The following is an 8,022-nucleotide window of genomic DNA, read 5'->3' on the forward strand; positions in this document are numbered from 1 at the left end:
GATGGATGACTGTCAGGGAAAGATGCAGTAAGCAAAAATCACCAAATTTGTTATGCAGGAATAGAGCCGGTCTTCATCTTACAAGAGCTGGTTGGCACACTTTTTCTGGCACATAAACTTTGAACTATGATTTTTTTAGGCGAGAGCTCCTCGCATGTTTTTTGTAGCTGAAACTTTGCAAAAACATAGAATGTTTGATCATGTTTGATCTCTCAAAGTTTTAGATTTTTTTCAGTTTATTTTGAATTTACTGTTTGTTGAGGGTGTAGGGGCACCCAGGTGTTGAAAGTCCTGCCTCATAATTTAGTCCAACTTCTGCAAACAGAAAGCACATTCATCATGCTTCATGGACAAATCTCTGGTTTTAGGATGGTTTTTTGTCCAGTGTAGTTGCATAGCTAGCCTAATTTTTTATAATATGTTGTTCATTTGACCACGTTGAATTTGAGGTAGTGTAGGTCAAATTTGCCTCATTATTATTATTTTGTTTTCGTAAGCTTTTCAACTTAATCCTTCCGGAGTCCAGCAATCTTGCGTTAATAATTATTTTTAAGACTTTCGTGACATATAACCACAACAAAGGAGGGAGTGGATTTCAGCCTCGGCGTGCGTATCCGTGCTGTTGTGAGGTGGCACCATCCGGATGTTGTTGTGTCCATTGATATACGTTTTCATGGACATGTCAATTACTTCTCCCGTTGCAACGCACGGGCATATGTGCTAGTCTATCTCTAATCCCTAATAATAAAGCACGGATTGACTTTGTCGGGTTCACCGTCACAATACGCTTCTTTCCGTGAATTTACGCTTTCAGTTTTTTCACCTATATTATTTTCTACATCCGAGGTGGTACTATTGCTCCGCGGTCGTTCTGTCGTTACATCGCACGAAAATCGCTTACGTACTCCTAGATTCGTTAGTTTCGTTGCTGGGCTTGGGCCTGCATAGAACTGACTTTTTTTGGTGTGGGCCGGCTGGGCGCTGCAAGAGCTGGTTGGGGGGTGGCGCGGCTCAGACGCGGGCGAGCGGCTGGGCTGCCAGATCGAGCGCGTGGTCAACGCGGAGGTCGTCTCGCTCGGTGCAGGGATCGAAGACGACGGTGCTCGGGATCGAAGTGGGCGGCGCTGGAGTTCTCATCCGGATAACGCCAGTTTCAGCGGGGAAGGCGCGACACAAGGCTTGGCTCTAGGTGGATCCGGTGTAGAGGGGGTCACGAGCGAGGTGGAGGAAGGCGGGGCACTGAGCTCCATGGCCGCCCATGGCGGCGGCGTTCTCCGGTTCCTGTCGAGGGAGAGAAGAGAGAGTTTGGACAGGGAGAGATGTGAGGAAGGAGAGAAAGGAGCGGACGAGAGGCAGGGGTGGAGCGTCAGCTAAGGCGGCAAAAGGATGCCCACGACGGTGGTGCCGTGGTGGTTTGATCTCGGCGGCTCGGCCATCCCTGCTAGCTCGAGCATAGTGGCAGGCCAAGCTCCGCCTCCTCCATATCGACCTGTTAATTTTCTATATGCCATGAACTTCGTGCTATTTTTTTTATGTTCTTGCGTGTTCTCTTGATCTGGAAGTAGGGAAGTCGTATCGGTATTCGTTGCTTCCTGCGTCCCTTGCGCCAAGCATCGGTTCAATGAAACTGGGCTCATTTCAAATTACTGAGATATGTCATGCATGTACGTGCAAATTGCAAGCTGCTCAGGGATCGCACAGGTGCATTCCGAGGGGCGGTCTGCCACCGTTTCCAGTCAGAGTTTTCAGAAATCCTTGCATGCAGAATGAGAGTTCAACTAGCTGCGGAGTCGCATGTGCAGAAGCTGCATGTTGAGCTGGATAATAGAACGGTGGTGGGCACGCTGAATGCTAGGGAGAAGAACCTAGCAGCTGTTGGACCGGTCACTAAAGAGATTAAAAGCCATGCTTAAGAAAAAGCACGGATTGACTCCTTGGGTTCACCGTCACAATACGCTTTCTTTCTATGAATTTACGCTTTCAGTTTGAATTTAAAACATATACGTGAGGTGGTACTAATACGTGAGGTGGTTCTAATAATAATAATAAGTGTCGCAGAAAGATGACGATTCGATCGATTGGGCCACCAGGATTGTATTGGGCCTCGAAGGAGAGAGCACGGGCATGACTCCTCCCGAAAGCATAGGGCCTCCACCAGGTTACATATTACGAGCAAACAAAGACATCACGCACACAATCCCTTCGTCCTCCACACGCACGAAGCCGCCGCCGCCGCTTCTCACCTCGATGCTAGATCGGGATCGAAGTCGTTGCTCAAATCGTGAGATCGTAGGAAGAATCACAACACGGCAGATGTGAAGGGATCAATATCGTCGCCGCCGCTGCCTTTGCTCTGGACGGAGAGGATGGATACCTCCGCTGGAAGAAACCAGTGCTGCTCCGCCTCCACGTCCTCAGCGTTGGCGCACGTACTGATCACCGCGCGCCGCCGGCAAGCCTGTTGCCGTCAACTAGCATCTCGTCGTGTGTGCGTCCGTAGCCGGCGAAATCGATCCGCTCAACTTATATGTTCTAATCAAGGCGCTAGCGTTGGCTAGCTAGCATCGGCCTTGTACGTGTATCTCGGCCTTGTACGTGTATCTCTCCAAAGAGAATCGTTCAAGCGTGGCGTTTGTACTCGGCGTCTCCGAAAGCAGTCGTCGAGCCGCATACCTGAGCCAGCATTCTACAAGAGCGTCTTGCAGCTTCTCCGGCTCAACTCCTCCGTCTACGGCCTCGCCGCTGCCGACGACAAGGACCATCCTTGCCGAGTTCTCTTATGCAGGTGACGCAGTTAAAATGAACTCGTCGAGAACACACGTCTCAATCACAGTCACAAAAGGATTCGTGCCCAGCCTTGTGGTCGCAGTGGACGCAGATTTCGTCTTTCGATCAAATTCTATTGTGTGATACAATAGCAGCAGGAGTAGAGCAGCAAAATTCATCAGATAAAAAAGCGGCAGAGGCTGAAGGACCGAGTGCTGTCGATGTAGCTTTACAACCATGCATGCATCCAAATCACCGTTGTTGTGACCTTGACCTGGGATTGCTCCAAGCTAATTGAACCAGCATGCCATGACCACTACCAAGCTTCAATTACGTGGACAGGTACCCTTATCGTCTTTCTTTTCCATTGCCATATTTGTGTAGAATTATCAAGTGCAGTCTCGAGTCTTGACCATCGCAACCATGGGGGCTTGCCATGCATCTAAAAAAAAAGATGCATCATCGATTGGGTAGGAAATAATTCCCAGAATTGTGGGGTAATTATGGGGCTTCACATACATGCAAGGTAGAAAGAAAGTACCATCCATTGGGATTGGGCGCACAAGTAACAACAAAATAATGAAAGGAAGACATTGCACAATGATTGGAGAGGATGTTGCACAATGGTTTATAATGCATGGTAGAGGAGGACGTTGCCATCGGCATTAATATTCCTTACTAAATTTGTGTTAATTTTATTTTTCGTTGAAACATATGATGTAGTTTTGAATACTCATTAAATTTAATTACTTTTAATGTGCTTTATATTATCACAATGATGCTATGAATAAAACAGAACTTTTTCCATAAGAAAATATTGTTAATCGGATCAATTTACTCGAATCGTACCCCAAGTTCTATCTTTGTTCATAGGAACTAGATTTCTTTCCCAGACGTTGTCATGGGCATTAATATTAGAACTAAATTTGCAACAATTTTATTTTCCATTGAAATGCTCGACGTAATTGTTATTACTTACTACATTTTATTATTTTTGATGTTCTTTATGTTGCCATGATGTTAAGAATAGATCAAAAGTTTTACGAAAAGAAAATGTTGTCAGCAGATCAATTTACTCTGAATCGCACCCATGTCCTAAGCTCCATGTCATGAACTCGTGATCCTCAAATTATACATTTTTTTATCATAAGCAACTTATCCCGTGATATAGTTCCTCGACCCGACCAGACATGGTTTATAAGAACAGAACTTTTTTCTGTTGCAACGCACGGGCATTTGTGCTAGTAATAATAAAGCACGGATTGACTCCGTGGGTTCATCGTCACAATACGCTTCTTCCCATGATTTTACGCTTTCATTTTGAATTTAAAACATATTCGAGGTGGTACTAATATTTTCGTCTGTACACCTAAGGCGTGTTTTCGTTCACAGTTCGCGGCGTCCTACCGACTTTGGCCTGTTCGCTGCGTCCTACCGACTTGGGCCTGTTCACCGTCGCGGCGCTCTTGCAAAAAAGTCCCTGATGAATTACGTATTGAACGCGTAGTTCTATTTTAAGTCTATATAGAGAAAACGTTTTGTGGATCGGCTTGGGCCTTACGAGCGAACAGAAAAATATAGGCGAACACGAGCACGAGGGCTCGCCTTCGATGCGTGCGGGTACGCCGCCGCCGCCGCCGCTGCCGCACGCCGCCTCTCCGGCCATCCGCTGCCGCTGACGCGCGCGGTCTCTCTGCCATCCGCCGCCCTGTTCGCCTTCCCTTCCCCATCCGTCTCAATCTTCTCTGGCGCCACCTGAAGCCTCCTCAACCTGCAAGCTCCTGCCATCAAGCCCTTCTAATCTCGCTGGAACATGGACTTAACCGGAACGCCGTCCTGCTAGCCGTGCCCACTTGAGGTACGTCCTTGTACAATCAGTAAAAGTTGTTTTATTCAATTCGTTTTGATTCTTGACTATGTCAATCTGCAGCGAGGAGAGAGTGGTGAGGCGGCTTAGGTGAGGCTCAGGACGGCGTCTCGCATGTAAGTACGCCACTCCTGCGTCTCTATGCTAATCCGAGTGCAGTACTCTGCACAATGCTCTACTTCTTCCTCAAAAATATATGTTGAATGCCCCATGACTGGTTTGCACTTCTGGTGTTCGACAGTATGCCTAAGCAGTGACCGCATCCACGATGATATCCAGTTCTTTGTCTCGTGTAAGAGTATTATGATATATGAGATGCTTGAATGAAGGGATCCTTGGATTGTGTGCAATAACAGTTTGTGTAAATATCTGAGGGTAAAGACAGCTCACGTAGATGCCTCTGTGACCAGACCTCTCTATATATCCTTTTCTATAAACTAATAGTTGTCATTGCCATACTAATTGTGTGCTTTTCTATTAGAAAATCTCAGGGTAAAGACATCTCATGGGGATGCCTATGTGACCAGACCTCTCTATATATCCTTTTCTATAAACTAATAGATGTCATTGCCATACTAATTGTGTACTTTTCTATTAGAAAAGCACAAGAGATTTGCTTCTGTACTCCTAATTAATCTGGTTTAGTTTCAGCATAATTGTTCTCAGTCATTATCCTCAAATATTTAATATGAACTAATGCAGTCACGACACCATATTTCTTCCCCTGCTATACACTTATATCACTATACCAATTTAAATATAGGGAGCTGCCTATGGACTTGGAAGCCTGAAAAAGGAAAATAGTAAACAACTTTGAGTCTCACAATCAAAATTGAGACGATATTGTATATATTTAATTGGAATTATGTGAAAATTGTAGTGTGCCTTATCTATTTCCTTATCTGTTGTTATGTATTATTTGTATAGTTACTGTTTTTAATGTTTAATTTAACCTTATGTAATTTCTGAAAAAACTGAAAGATGCATAAATGGATAAGTAGGTGAAGATATTATTGTTATGCTGATCATGGAGGATGGATATTTCTTTGAGCTTCTATCGTCGATAGGGACGCTGTAGTGAGATTTCTATCGAACTCAAGATATTGAAAGTTGAAGGTTGGCACTGGTGGGGCTTGCTTCTATGAGCACTGTTAGGTATGTGGCGTCAACAAGTTACGCTTAGAAGTACTAAACTTATGTACGCAAATATCACTATGTTTTGCACACACCTGGGTGCTAATTCTTCCTTGGATTTTTCGTACGCAAATAGCACTACCTTACATTTCACACACCAGGGTGCTAATTCTTTAAAGTATTATTCTATAAAATATGAATTTAAATTTAGGCAGGTCTATCTTACATATGCGAACTCATGTTAATTTTCAGCGAGTGAAACATGTGTTATGTGACCCACAAGAGCATCTTCACTGCCTAACAAGGATATAAGCCCCCATCCTGAAGAAAACATTGAATGTAAGAATGTCATAATAGAAAATTACTCAGAAAATTATAAAAACAAGCTTGCCGATCAGTTACGGCTGATGTCTTTCCTTGATTTTCTTTGTTGCCGTTCCGCCATAATATATTGTTCAAGGAAGTTCAAGGTAGCTCCTTGCCAAGCTGACATGTCCTTACCATTGTAGGTTAGAGAATTGACTTCTCATAAACTTTTTTTGTACCCCTTTTCAGCCAGATAGTTATATTGTGAAACACTTGACAAAGAAGCTCTCTGTCAACTATTAAAGCATTGCCAATTTCTGTCCTAAAGCTGAATGTTTTTGTGGGCAATTGGTTCATAAAAGCAATGGCAAGTGAGAACTACTAAAGCATTGAGTGTCTCCTTGCCTCCCTCACGGGCTACACACGTTGCGACCTGCTCGGATGCAACATGCTGGTCTTCCAAGGAGCCGCCGCCGAGCACACCGGTGTTTCCGGGTTGTACGAGGCCCTGTAAACACTTATAATTTTAGTGATGTTGGCACAACCTGACCTTGCTGATGCGACATGAGGATTTTTTTTTCTAGCAATCACGCACATCTGAAGACTTACTGGACTACTTTCCGAACTGACCGGACGCGACATGATAGGCAAGTACAAAAGAGCTAGCTGATTGATTCACCATACAATTATACTATTATCTGAAGGCACGATTAGCTGCTGCTGGAAGTGTTGATGTATTGGTATTGGCAGGTTTTGCCAGTACTTGAAATGCCATTTTAAGTAGAGGTATTAGAGATACGAAGTTCTAACTCTGTTCTTGTGCTAATCTAAAAATAATTTGGTGATTTCAAGTAGTTCTGAGAATATAAGTCTTATCCCTTTTTTTAATAATGGTAAGAGCATAGATCTCATCGACCAGGAAATAATCCATCAGGTAAGCAAAACACTGAATAATCACCATCTGTACGAAATAGTACCTGCACATATTATTTCCATGATGAAAAAAGTTGGTTTGTTTACTGTAATGAACCACCTTATGGCCTTTGTGTATTCCAGGAACTACCAAGGTTTCGGATCTTCCTGTTTGATCCAAAATGCATATACACATGATTATGATGGAGATACTATCTGGTATGAACAACATAATCATCTTGCAATACTAACATGTATTCATTTAACTCATTTATGCACATAATAGTGATGCATCTTATGTGTTCTATTCTATCTGAAGCTTCAATGCAATTAACTGCAGAAGTTGCCATCAACAGGATTGAGCAATGTGGCATATAAGCTTTAGCTTGCTGGTTCATATTATCAGTGTTAATCTTCTGGTCGTGGCAATTTTTTAGACTTTTTGAGGTAGCTAAACTAATCTGGTGTTAAGCTATGAAGGATTTTGCTTTTGGAAAGGTTACTGAAAGGATACCTTAACTTTGTTTTATCCCCTAGATCAATTTTTTTTCTGGAAAGGTTACTGAAAGAGTACCTTAACTTTCTTTCATCCCCTAGATCAGTTTAAGTATGCTAAGCCCACGTTTATTTAGATGTATAGCTTTGCATGACAGTCTTGTTTTAACAGATTATTGGGGCATTATGCAATGTATATTCTGCATTTCTGCTCATCATTATTCTCATGTATATTGGCACTTTCCTTTGGGGATAACCAGGCGCCTACGCTTTAAGCGAACAGGAACAACGCAAGTGCTCCCTACACCTCCTCTCAAATTCTGCCCAAGAGCATCCTACTTTCTCCCTGTTTGCTTAAAGTTCTTCTTATTTTTACAGCTTGAGGTTCATAAAATATATGTACCCAGTTGTGGTTACGATGGTTGATTGTTAGCTAGACCTTTGTGTCGTTAATTATACAGATTAATTGTGTTCAATCTTACCGATAAAAAGACTATTCCCCTTTTCATGACATGGAAGAACAGAGGGTGTCATGTGTCAGA

The 8,022-nt window shown here is 43.3% G+C and overlaps 1 long non-coding RNA gene across 3 annotated transcripts; it reads left to right on the forward strand.

The window, feature by feature from the left end:
- The first annotated feature begins 4,313 nt into the window (after positions 1-4,313).
- Positions 4,314-7,736, forward strand: LOC120973883 (uncharacterized). Of its 3 annotated transcripts, XR_012203629.1 has the most exons (5): positions 4,322-4,624; positions 4,697-4,749; positions 4,875-5,788; positions 6,323-7,204; positions 7,326-7,736. It is a non-coding gene; the product is annotated as an uncharacterized lncRNA (long non-coding RNA). The 3 variants fall into 3 exon arrangements; XR_006670852.2 differs by having other exon boundaries at positions 4,314-4,624; positions 4,697-5,788; XR_005769470.3 differs by having other exon boundaries at positions 4,314-4,624; positions 4,697-5,788; positions 7,130-7,204.
- Positions 7,737-8,022: the final 286 nt, after the last annotated feature.

This window comes from Aegilops tauschii, chromosome 2, assembly GCF_002575655.3.
Source record: "Aegilops tauschii subsp. strangulata cultivar AL8/78 chromosome 2, Aet v6.0, whole genome shotgun sequence".
NCBI lineage: Eukaryota > Viridiplantae > Streptophyta > Magnoliopsida > Poales > Poaceae > Aegilops > Aegilops tauschii.